Raw genomic sequence first — 13,077 nt, forward strand, 5'->3', positions numbered from 1 at the left:
GGGTTTGTGTATTTAGAGGACAACATGTAGCTGGGTTTGTGTATTTAGACAACAACATGTAGCTGGGTTTGTGTATTTAGAGGACAACAACATGTAGCTGGGTTTGTGTATTTAGAGGACAACAACATGTAGCAACAACATGGGTTTGTGTATTTAGAGGACAACAACATGTAGCTGGGTTTGTGTATTTAGAGGACAACAACATGTAGCTGGGTTTGTGTATTTAGAGGACAACAACATGTAGCTGGGTTTGTGTATTTAGAGGACAACAACATGTAGCTGGGTTTGTGTATTTAGAGGACAACAACATGTAGCTGGGTTTGTGTATTTAGAGGACAACAACATGTGTATTTAGAGGACAACAACATGTAGTTTGTGTATTTAGAGGACAACAACATGTAGCTGGGTTTGTGTATTTAGAGGACAACAACATGTAGCTGGGTTTGTGTATTTAGACAACAACATGTAGCTGGGTTTGTGTATTTAGAGGACAACAACATGTAGCTGGGTTTGTGTATTTAGAGGACAACAACATGTAGCTGGGTTTGTGTATTTAGAGGACAACAACATGTAGCTGGGTTTGTGTATTTAGAGGACAACAACATGTAGCTGGGTTTGTGTATTTAGACAACAACATGTAGCTGGGTTTGTGTATTTAGAGGACAACAACATGTAGCTGGGTTTGTGTATTTAGAGGACAACAACATGTAGCTGGGTTTGTGTATTTAGAGGACAACAACATGTAGCTGGGTTTGTGTATTTAGAGGACAACAACATGTAGCTGGGTTTGTGTATTTAGAGGACAACAACATGTAGCTGGGTTTGTGTATTTAGAGGACAACAACATGTAGCTGGGTTTGTGTATTTAGAGGACAACAACATGTAGCTGGGTTTGTGTATTTAGAGGACAACATGTAGCTGGGTTTGTGTATTTAGACAACAACATGTAGCTGGGTTTGTGTATTTAGAGGACAACAACATGTAGCTGGGTTTGTGTATTTAGACAACAACATGTAGCTGGGTTTGTGTATTTAGACAACAACATGTAGCTGGGTTTGTGTATTTAGAGGACAACAACATGTAGCTGGGTTTGTGTATTTAGAGGACAACAACATGTAGCTGGGTTTGTGTATTTAGAGGACAACAACATGTAGCTGGGTTTGTGTATTTAGAGGACAACAACATGTAGCTGGGTTTGTGTATTTAGAGGACAACAACATGTAGCTGGGTTTGTGTATTTAGAGGACAACAACATGTAGCTGGGTTTGTGTATTTAGAGGACAACAACATGTAGCTGGGTTTGTGTATTTAGAGGACAACAACATGTAGCTGGGTTTGTGTATTTAGATTTAGACAACAACATGTAGCTGGGTTTGTGTATTTAGAGGACAACAACATGTAGCAGGGTTTGTGTATTTAGAGGACAACAACATGTAGCTGGGTTTGTGTATTTAGAGGACAACAACATGTAGCTGGGTTTGTGTATTCCAACTGTTCTGTGACTCTGGCAGCGTATAATTATCACATTAACAGGAAAGAGCTGCCAAATAATATGCTGGAGGCCGGGGGCTCTGTCTCTCTTCCTTTTTCACCAGCCAGCCAGTCCTGTGTGTGTGTGTGTGTGTGTGTGTGTGTGTGTGTGTGTGTGTGTGTGTGTGTGTGTGTGTGTGTGTGTGTGTGTACTATCCTTGTGGGGGCCAGAAGTCCTCACAAAGATAGTAAAACATTGACAATTTGGACAAGTGGGGACATTTCACCAGTCCACACAAGGAAAAATACTATTTTAGGCTTAGGGGTTAGGTTTACGCGGAGGTGGAAAAAGTACTCAATTGTCATATTTGAGTAAAAGTAAAGATACCTTAATAGAAAATGACTCAAGTTAAAGTGAGTCACCCTGTAAAATACTACTTGAATAAAAGTAAAAGTACTTCGTTTTAAATATACTCAAGTGTCAAAAGTCAAAGTAAAAGTATAAATACATTTCAAATTCCTTATATTAAGCAAACCAGACGGCATCATTTACTTGCTTTTTAAATTTACGGATAACAAGGGGCACACTCCAACACTCCAACACTCCAACACTCCAACACTACAACACTCCAACACTACAACACTCCAACACTCCAACACTACAACACTCCAACACTACAACACTACAACACTCCAACACTACAACACTCCAACACTCCAACACTCCAACACTCCAACACTACAACACTCCAACACTACAACACTCCAACACTCCAACACTACAACACTACAACACTCCAACACTCCAACACTACAACACTACAACACTCCAACACTACAACACTCCAACACTCCAACACTCCAACACTACAACACTACAACACTACAACACTCCAACACTACAACACTCCAACACTACAACACTCCAACACTACAACACTCCAACACTCCAACACTCCAACACTCCAACACTACAACACTACAACACTACAACACTCCAACACTACAACACTCCAACACACTCCAACACTCAACACTACAACACTCCAACACTACAACACAATAATTTACAAACGAATGTCAGCAAATTCTACTGGTGTAGAAGTCAGGTGCAGGAGAGCAGAGAGTTGTGCTCTACTGGTGTAGAAGTCAGGTGCAGGAGAGCAGAGAGTTGTGCTCTACTGGTGTAGAAGTCAGGTGCAGTAGAGCAGAGAGTTGTGCCCTACTGGTGTAGAAGTCCGGTGCAGGAGAGCAGAGAGTTGTGCTCTACTGGTGTAGAAGTCAGGTGCAGGAGAGCAGAGAGTTGTGCTCTACTGGTGTAGAAGTCAGGTGCAGTAGAGCAGAGAGTTGTGCCCTACTGGTGTAGAAGTCCGGTGCAGGAGAGCAGAGAGTTGTGCTCTACTGGTGTAGAAGTCAGGTGCAGGAGAGCAGAGAGTTGTGCTCTACTGGTGTAGAAGTCAGGTGCAGTAGAGCAGAGAGTTGTGATCTACTGGTGTAGAAGTCAGGTGCAGGAGAGCAGAGAGTTGTGCTCTACTGGTGTAGAAGTCAGGTGCAGGAGAGGGAATTAGGGAATGTAAACCAGGTGTGCGGGGAACAAGACAAAACAAATGGAACAATGAAAAATGGCCGCCGAACGCCGCCCGAACAAGGAGGAGAGCCGACTTCGGCGGAAATCGTGATAACGAAGCATTTGTGTTTAGTGAATCCGCCAGATCAGGGCAGTAGGGATGACCAGGGATGTCCTCTGTTTAGAGAGTCCTCCAGATCAGGGCAGTAGGGATGACCAGGGATGTCCTCTGTTTAGAGAGTCCTCCAGATCAGGGCAGTAGGGATGACCAGGGATGTCCTCTGTTTAGAGAGTCCTCCAGATCAGGGCAGTAGGGATGACCAGGGATGTTCTCTGTTTAGTGAGTCCGCCAGATCAGGGCAGTAGGGATGACCAGGGATGTTCTCTGTTTAGTGAGTCCTCCAGATCAGAGGCAGTAGGGATGACCAGGGATGTCCTCTGTTTAGTGAGTCCGCCAGATCAGAGGCAGTAGGGATGACCAAGGGATGTTCTCTGTTTAGTGAGTCCGCCAGATCAGGGCAGTAGGGATGACCAGGGATGTTCTCTGTTTAGTGAGTCCGCCAGATCAGGGCAGTAGGGATGACCAGGGATGTCCACTGTTTAGTGAGTCCGCCAGATCAGGGCAGTAGGGATGACCAGGGATGTCCTCTGTTTAGTGAGTCCGCCAGATCAGAGGCAGTAGGGATGACCAGGGATGTTCTCTGTTTAGTGAGTCCGCCAGATCAGGGCAGTAGGGATGACCAGGGATGTTCTCTGTTTAGTGAGTCCGCCAGATCAGGGCAGTAGGGATGACCAGGGATGTCCACTGTTTAGTGAGTCCGCCAGATCAGGGCAGTAGGGATGACCAGGGATGTTCTCTGTTTAGTGAGTCCTCCAGATCAGAGGCAGTAGGGATGACCAGGGATGTTCTCTGTTTAGTGAGTCCGCCAGATCAGGGCAGTAGGGATGACCAGGGATGTCCTCTGTTTAGTGAGTCCGCCAGATCAGGGCAGTAGGGATGACCAGGGATGTTCTCTGTTTAGTGAGTCCGCCAGATCAGGGCAGTAGGGATGACCAGGGATGTCCTCTGTTTAGTGAGTCCGCCAGATCAGGGCAGTAGGGATGACCAGGGATGTTCTCTGTTTAGTGAGTCCGCCAGATCAGGGCAGTAGGGATGACCAGGGATGTCCTCTTGATAAGTGTGTGAATTTCACAATTTTCCTGTCCTGCTAAGCATTCAAAATGTTAGGAGTACTTTTGGGTGTCTGGAATATGTATGGAATAAAAAGTACACTCATTTCTTTAGGAATGTAGTGAAGTAAAAGTACAAATATAAATAGTAAAGTAAAGTACAGATACACAAAAAAACTACTTAAGTAGTACTTTCAAATATTTTTATGAAGTACTTTACACCACTGGGTTTATATATAAGGTTCCAATCAGGGTAGGGGTTTGAATTAGGGTTAAGGGTTAAGGGTTAAGGGTTAAGGGTTAGGAGTGAGGATTAGGGTTAGGAGTGAGGATTAGGGGTTAGGAGTGAGGATTAGGGGTTAAGGGTTAGGAGTGAGGATTAAGGGTTAAGGGTTAGGAGTGAGGATTAAGGGTTAGGGTTAGTTTAAGGGTTAAGGAGTTAGGAGTGAGGATTAAGGGTTAAGGGTTAGGAGTGAGGATTAAGGGTTAAGGGTTAGGAGTGAGGATTAAGGGTTAAGGGTTAGGAGTGAGGATTAGGGGTTAAGGGTTAGGAGTGAGGATTAAGGGTTAAGGGTTAGGAGTGAGGATTAAGGGTTAAGGGTTAGGAGTGAGGATTAAGTTAAGGGTTAGGATTAGGGGGTTAAGGGTTAGTTAGGGTTAGGGATGAGGAGTGAGGATTAAGGGTTAAGGGTTAGGAGTGAGGATTAAGGGTTAAGGGTTAGAATTAGGGTTAGGAGTGAGGATTAGGGGTTAAGGGTTAGGAGTGAGGATTAGGGGTTAAGGGTTAGGAGTGAGGATTAAGGGTTAAGGGTTAGGAGTGAGGATTAAGGGTTAAGGGTTAGGAGTGAGGATTAAGGGTTAAGGGTTAGGAGTGAGGATTAAGGGGTTAAGGGTTAGGAGATGAGGATTAGGGTTAAGGGTTAGGAGTGAGGATTAAGGGTTAAGGGTTAGGAGTGAGGATTAAGGGTTAAGGGTTAGGAGTTTAAGGGTTAAGGGTTAGGAGTGAGGATTAAGGGTTAAGGGTTAGGAGAGGTTTAGGGTTAAGGGTTAGGAGTGAGGATTAAGGGTTAAGGGTTAGGAGTGAGGGGTTAAGGGATAGGAGGGATTAGGAGTGAGGATTAAGGGTTAAGGGTTAGGAGTGAGGATTAGGGTTAAGGGTTAGGAGTGAGGATTAGGGGTTAAGGGTTAGGGGCAGTGAGGATTAAGGGTTAAGGGTTAGGATTAGGGTTAGGGGTGAGGGTTAGGGGTTAAATTTTAGGAGTGAGGATTAGGGGTTTTTGGGTTAGGAGTATAAGGATTAAAAAAGTTAATTTCTTAGGAGTGAGGATTAGGGGTTAAGGGTTAGGAGTGAGGATTAAGGGTTAGGAGTGAGGATTAGGGGTTAAGGGTTAGGAGTGAGGATTAGGGGTTAAGGGTTAGGAGTAAGGATTAGGGGTTAAGGGTTAGGAGTGAGGATTAGGGGTTAAGGGTTAGGAGTGAGGATTAGGGGTTAAGGGTTAGGAGTGAGGATTAAGGGTTAAGGGTTAGGAGTGAGGATTAAGGGTTAAGGGTTAGGAGTGAGGATTAGGGGGTTAAGGGTTAGGAGTGAGGATTAGGGGTTAAGGGTTAGGAGTGAGGATTAAGGGTTAAGGGTTAGAATTAGGGTAAAGGTTTGGGGGTTAGGTTAAGGATTAGGAGTTAGGATTAAGGGTTAAGGGTTAGAATTAGGGTAAGGATTTGGGGGTTAGGTTAAGGGTTAGGAGTGAGGATTAAGGGTTAAGGGTTAGGGGTCAGGGAAAATAGGATTTTATAAGGATAGTAATGTGTGTGTGTGTGCTTGCATGTGTGTGTGTGTGTGTGTGTGCTTGCATGTGTGTGTGTGTGTGTGTGTGTGTGTGTGTGTGTGTGTGTGTGTGTGTGTGTGTGTGTGTGTGTGTGTGTGTGTGTGTGTGTGTGTGTGTGTGTGTGTGTGTGTGTGTGCTTGCATGTGTGTATGCAAGAGCGAGAAGGGAGAGTCAGTAAGAAAGAGAGAGTGAGAGAGAGATATTGAGAGTGATATGTGGTATATGTGTTTTTCCCATTCCGTTACCTCAGATAAACTGTGTGTGTTTTGTCCAGCCCTCTGTTCTGTCTGTTCTCTGTGACTCATGATCATTGTTGATCATCTGGGGAAGCATCAGGCAATAGTAGTCATCTAGGGAAGCAACAGTAGTCATCTAGGGAAGCAACAATAGTCATCTAGGGAAGCAACAATAGTCATCTAGGGAAGCAGCAGTCCCACAGTAGTCATATAGGGAGGCAGCAGTCCAACAGTAGTCATATAGGGAAGCAGCAGTCCAATAGTAGTCATCTAGGGAAGCAGCAGGTCAACAGTAGTCATCTAGGGAAGCAACAATAGTCATCTAGGGAAGCAGCAGTCCAACAGTAGTCATCTAGGGAAGCAACAATAGTCATCTAGGGAAGCAACAATAGTCATCTAGGGAAGCAGCAGTCCCACAGTAGTCATATAGGGAGGCAGCAGTCCAACAGTAGTCATATAGGGAAGCAGCAGTCCAATAGTAGTCATCTAGGGAAGCAGCAGGTCAACAGTAGTCATCTAGGGAAGCAACAATAGTCATCTAGGGAAGCAGCAGTCCAACAGTAGTCATATAGGGAAGCAGCAGTCCAACAGTAGTCATCTAGGGAAGCAACAATAGTCATCTAGGGAAGCAGCAGTCCAACAGTAGTCATATAGGGAGGCAGAAGTCCAACAGTAGTCATATAGGGAAGCAGCAGTCCAACAGTAGTCATATAGGGAGGCAGCAATCCAACAGTAGTCATCTAGGGAAGCAACAATAGTCATCTAGGGAAGCAGCAGTCCAACAGTAGTCATATAGGGAGGCAGCAGTCCAACAGTAGTCATATAGGGAAGCAGCAGTCCAACAGTAGTCAGATAGGGAAGCAGCAGTCCAACAGTAGTCATATAGGGAAGCAGCACTCCAACAGTAGTCATATAGGGAAGCAGCACTCCAACAGTAGTCATATAGGGAGGCAGCAGTCCAACAGTAGTCATATAGGGAAGCAGCAGTCCAACAATAGTCATCTAGGGAAGCAGCAGTCCCACAGTAGTCATATAGGGAGGCAGCAGTCCAACAGTAGTCATATAGGGAAGCAGCAGTCCAATAGTAGTCATCTAGGGAAGCAGCAGGTCAACAGTAGTCATCTAGGGAAGCAACAATAGTCATCTAGGGAAGCAGCAGTCCAACAGTAGTCATATAGGGAGGCAGCAGTCCAACAGTAGTCATATAGGGAAGCAGCAGTCCAACAGTAGTCATCTAGGGAAGCAGCAGTCCAACAGTAGTCATCTAGGGAAGCAACAATAGTCATCTAGGGAAGCAGCAGTCCAACAGTAGTCATATAGGGAGGCAGCAGTCCAACAGTAGTCATATAGGGAAGCAGCAGTCCAACAGTAGTCATATAGGGAGGCAGCAGTCCAACAGTAGTCATCTAGGGAAGCAACAATGGTCATCTAGGGAAGCAGCAGTCCAACAGTAGTCATATAGGGAGGCAGCAGTCCAACAGTAGTCATATAGGGAAGCAGCAGTCCAACAGTAGTCATATAGGGAAGCAGCAGTCCAACAGTAGTCAGATAGGGAAGCAGCAGTCCAACAGTAGTCATATAGGGAGGCAGCAGTCCAACAGTAGTCATATAGGGAAGCAGCAGTCCAACAGTAGTCATATAGGGAAGCAGCAGTCCAACAGTAGTCATATAGGGAGGCAGCAGTCCAACAGTAGTCAGATAGGGACGCAGCAGTCCAACAGTAGTCATATAGGGAGGCAGCAGTCCAACAGTAGTCATATAGGGAAGCAGCACTCCAACAGTAGTCATATAGGGAGGCAGCAGTCCAACAGTAGTCATATAGGGAAGCAGCAGTCCAACAGTAGTCATATAGGGAGGCAGCAGTCCAACAGTAGTCATATAGGGAAGCAGCAGTCCAACAGTAGTCTCTCCTTTCTCCTGAAGTATCCCACTGATCTCTCTCTCCTGAAGTATCCCACTGATCTCTCTCTCCTGAAGTATCCCACTGATCTCTCTCTCCTGAAGTATCCTACTGATCTCTCTCTCCTCTCTCCTGAAGTATCCTACTGATCTCTCTCTCCTTTCTCCTGAAGTATCCATCTGATCTCTCTCTCCTGAAGTATCCATCTGATCTCTCTCTCCTCTCTCCTGAAGTATCCATCTGATCTCTCTCTCCTGAAGTATCCATCTGATCTCTCTCTCTCCTGAAGTATCCATCTGATCTCTCTCTCCTCTCTCCTGAAGTATCCATCTGATCTCTCTCTCCTGAAGTATCCTATGGATCTCTCTCTCCTCCCTCCTGAAGTTTCCCACTGATCTCTCTCTCCTCTCTCCTGAAGTATCCCACTGATCTCTCTCTCCTCTCTCCTGAAGTATCCCACTGATCTCTCTCTCCTGAAGTATCCCTCTGATCTCTCTATCCTCCCTCCTGAAGTATCCATCTGAGTGCTCTCTCCTTACTCCTGAAGTATCCCACTGATCTCTCTCTCCTCTCTCCTGAAGTATCCATCTGAGTGCTCTCTCCTTTCTCCTGAAGTATCCCTCTGATCTCTCTCTCCTCTCTCCTGAAGTATCCCTCTGATCTCTCTCTCCTCTCTCCTGAAGTATCCCTCTGATCTCTCTCTCCTCTCTCATGAAGTATCCCATTGATCTCTCTCTCCTCTCTCCTGAAGTATCCCACTGATCTCTCTCCCCTCTCTCCTGAAGTATCCCTCTGATCTCCTCTCCTCTCTCCTGAAGTATCCCACTGATCTCTCTCTCCTCTCTCCTGAAGTATCCCTCTGATCTCTCTCTCCTGAAGTATCCCTCTGATCTCTCTCTCCTCTCTCCTGAAGTATCCCTCTGATCTCTCTCTCCTGAAGTATCCCTCTGATCTCTCTCTCCTCTCTCATGAAGTATCCCACTGATCTCTCTCTCCTCTCTCCTGAAGTATCCCACTGATCTCTCTCTCCTGAAGTATCCCTCTGATCTCTCTCTCCTCTCTCCTGAAGTATCCATCTGAGTGCTCTCTCCTCTCTCCTGAAGTATCCCACTGATCTCTCTCTCCTCTCTCCTGAAATATCCATCTGAGTGCTCTCTCCTCTCTCCTGGAGTATCCCTCTGATCTCTCTCTCCTCTCTCCTGAAGTATCCATCTGAATGCTCTCTCCTCTCTCCTGAAGTATCCCTCTGATCTCTCTCTCCTCTCTCCTGAAGTATCCCTCTGATCTCTCTCTCCTCTCTCCTGAAGTATCCCTCTGAGTGCTCTCTCCTCTCTCCTGAAGTATCCATCTGATCTCTCTCTCCTGAAGTATCCCTCTGAGTGCTCTCTCCTCTCTCCTGAAGTATCCCTCTGATCTCTCTCTCCTCTCTCCTGAAGTATCCCTCTGAGTGCTCTCTCCTCTCTCCTGAAGTATCCCTCCGCAGACTATGTCTGTTGTGTTTATTTTCTCAGCAACCATGCACGTGTTTATCCAAAGGGATGCATTATTTCTCTGCTCCTCCATCATAGTGGCTTTAGTGCTCTCTGTGGTCAGTGTGTGTATTTGTGTGTAGTTTACTCCTACATGGGGAGACTGATGTGCTGTTCCCTTCAGACCCCTCCTCTGCTGTCTAAAAAGAAGAGAAAAAAAACTCTTCGTTTTTTTCCGTTGACAGACAAACTGACTTGCAGTAAAGTGTTCTCTCTGTTTCTCATGCTCACCACAGCTCCAGCTAGGGTGGGTGAGTCATCTCATACACACATAAACAACAACGTACAAAGATATTAATCAGAGAGATGCATATCCACAGTACACATCAATGTTGTATAATATACATACGTACACTCCCTTTACTCATGTAGAACAAACACACTAGTATCTTAAAGGCTCTTCTCCCCCTTGTCTGTCTTCATCTTTCTTTTATGATCGCATAAAGAAAATACAGTACCCATTCGTATGCATGCACGAGCACACATATAAACACACAAAAGGAGCACACAAAAGAGTAAAAATGCGCTGTAATTATTTTTGGGGAAATAAAAATGGAAACTGGCACCAATTAAGGAAACCCATAAAGAAACCTCAAAGCAGAGAAGCACAAGGGGATTCAACTGAGAGTGTACATGTCAGAATACACCCAGGCTTCAGGATGCCATCCAGATACGATCCTCAGTCTATATAGCAGTGTTACCCTTTTTATCTGAACTTTTATACAGTTTTCCAGGTGTTGTTAGTCCATGTTATCTATAAATAAATAAAAACACCTAGTGCCTTAATGCGTCTTAATGTGTTTCGACCCCAGGAAGAGTAGCTGCTGCCTTGGGAGGGTCGTCATTGTAAATAAGAATTTGTTCTTAACTGACTTGCCTAGTTAAATACAGGTTAAATACAGGTTAAATAAATCAAATAAAAAGCTAACGGGGATCCCTAATAAATACAAATACAAAAAGGCCTTGAAAAGCAGAAAAAAAGATGTTGAATGTAGATTTATTTGGGCTCACTATTCTAGTTAGATAAAAAGTTTAAAATACAAAGATTAGATCAAATATACCTGGGTGCTGGTGTTTTTGAGTTGCTAGTTTGGAGAATATAATTTGGAAGTATACAGTATATTATTTTTTTATTTTTTTTATTTTTTAATCAGAAATGATTGCTTATGGGTATGTCAAACGTGTGTGTACTGTTCTCAGATGTTTAATTCATAGATTTTAGATGTGTATGAAAATGTTTTTTTGTTTTTTTTGCGAACCGTTATTACAGTGCTTTGAAAAATATTTTCCCCCTTTTCTAATTTTCTATACTTTTGTATATGTTTTATACTGAATGTTATCGGATCTTCAACCCAAAACCTAATATTAGATAAAGGGAACCTGAGTGAACAAATAACACAACAATTACATACTTTATTTAATTTACTTCATAAACAAATTTATGCAACACTCAATGTCCCTATGTGAAAAAGTAGTTGCCCCCTTACACTCAATAACTGTTTGTGGGACCCATGTCGTCCAAAACGTTATACTTCTGACTCATCTGTCTCTAGAACATTCTTCTAAGAGTCTTGATGTTCATCCAGGTGCTTCAGGGTGTTTTTTGGCAAACTTAAGTAAAACTTTTTAGAGCCATGCAGCAAGCAAGCAGCAAGACAAAAAACACACAATCAACAAGACAAAACACATTATCAACAAGACAAAACACACAATCAACAAGACAAAACACATTATCAACAAGACAAAACACACAATCAGCAAGACAAAACACACAATCAACAAGACAAAACACACAATCAACAAGACAAAACACACAATCAACAAGACAAAACACACAATCAGCTAGACAAAACACACAATCAGCTAGACAAAACACACAATCAGCAAGACAAAACACACAATCAGCAAGACAAAACACACAATCAAAAGTCTACATGAAAATGTCTAAAGAGCAACACATTTGAAGATTGGAATGGCCTAGTCAAAGTTCAGACCTAATCCCTAGTCCCAATTGAGATGTTGTGGCAGGACTTGAAACGAGCATTTCATGCTTGAAAACCCACACGTCGCTGATTTAAAGCAGTTCCGCATGGAAGAGTGGGACAGAATTCCTCCACAGCGACGTGAGAGACTGATCAACAACTACAGGAAGTGTTTGGTTGGAGTCGTTGCAGCTAAAGGAGGACTGATCAACAACTACAGGAAGTGTTTGGTTGGAGTCGTTGCAGCTAAAGGTGGACTGATCAACAACTACAGGAAGTGTTTGGTTGGAGTCATTGCAGCTGAAGGTGGACTGATCAACAACTACAGGAAGTGTTTGGTTGGAGTCGTTGCAGCTAAAGGAGGACTGATCAACAACTACAGGAAGTGTTTGGTTGGAGTCGTTGCAGCTGAAGGTGGACTGATCAACAACTACAGGAAGTGTTTGGTTGGAGTCGTTGCAGCTAAAGGAGGACTGATCAACAACTACAGGAAGTGTTTGGTTGGAGTCGTTGCAGCTAAAGGTGGACTGATCAACAACTACAGGAAGTGTTTGGTTCTGTATATCCATCTGTATATTCAGCTGTATATCCATCTGTATATCCATCTGTATATTCAGCTGTATATCCATCTGTATATCCATCTGTATATCCATCTGTAAATATCTGTGTGGTTGTCTCATCTATTAAGATGAATACACTGTATATCCAAATGACTTCAGTAAAAAAGGTTGTTATTTGATACATTAGACTGTGTAAAAACCCAGCAGTGAGGCGAATATATAGCATTTTGGGGGGAAAAAGCATGATTATTTTTCTCTCTGAAACGAAACCATCAAGTGATAGGTTTTAAATAAATGCATGTCTGTCATTGAACAACCCCAAGCCATGATTAGATATGGGGAAAAAAACACACCAATCTTTTTCATAATTTCTTTAACCTTTTAAATGTAAACCAAAATGTAATCTACATAATCCCCAAAAGTAATTATTTATCATGAGAGGGCCATAAACAATAACTAGTAATGCTGCATACCCCAAGAAAGGATCCTATCTCACCTTTCTGTTAAAAAAATAGTTATAAATTGCTGAGATATAGTCACTTTTGAGGACCCAAGCTCAAGTACACAGTATAAACAGAAATGTTTTTTTGTTTAAAATCTATTAATTATTTTAGATTGCTGGCTATAAATCGATCTCTGAATGTGCTACAGCTGAATGTGCCCCTACTCTCTCCTGCTGCGTTACAAAGTAAGGATTCCAGGGGATTGTTAGTGGCTGTAGGGTTTAGCCAGGAATTGATGAACAGTCGGTAGAGCGAATGAAATGGTAGGAGGGACATCCCAGCTTCATGTGGTGTCAGATTTCACGTCCTGCTTCACACAGGCAGAAGAGACACACTC

Source organism: Oncorhynchus nerka, linkage group LG15 (assembly GCF_034236695.1).
Source record: "Oncorhynchus nerka isolate Pitt River linkage group LG15, Oner_Uvic_2.0, whole genome shotgun sequence".
Taxonomy (NCBI): Eukaryota; Metazoa; Chordata; class Actinopteri; order Salmoniformes; family Salmonidae; genus Oncorhynchus; species Oncorhynchus nerka.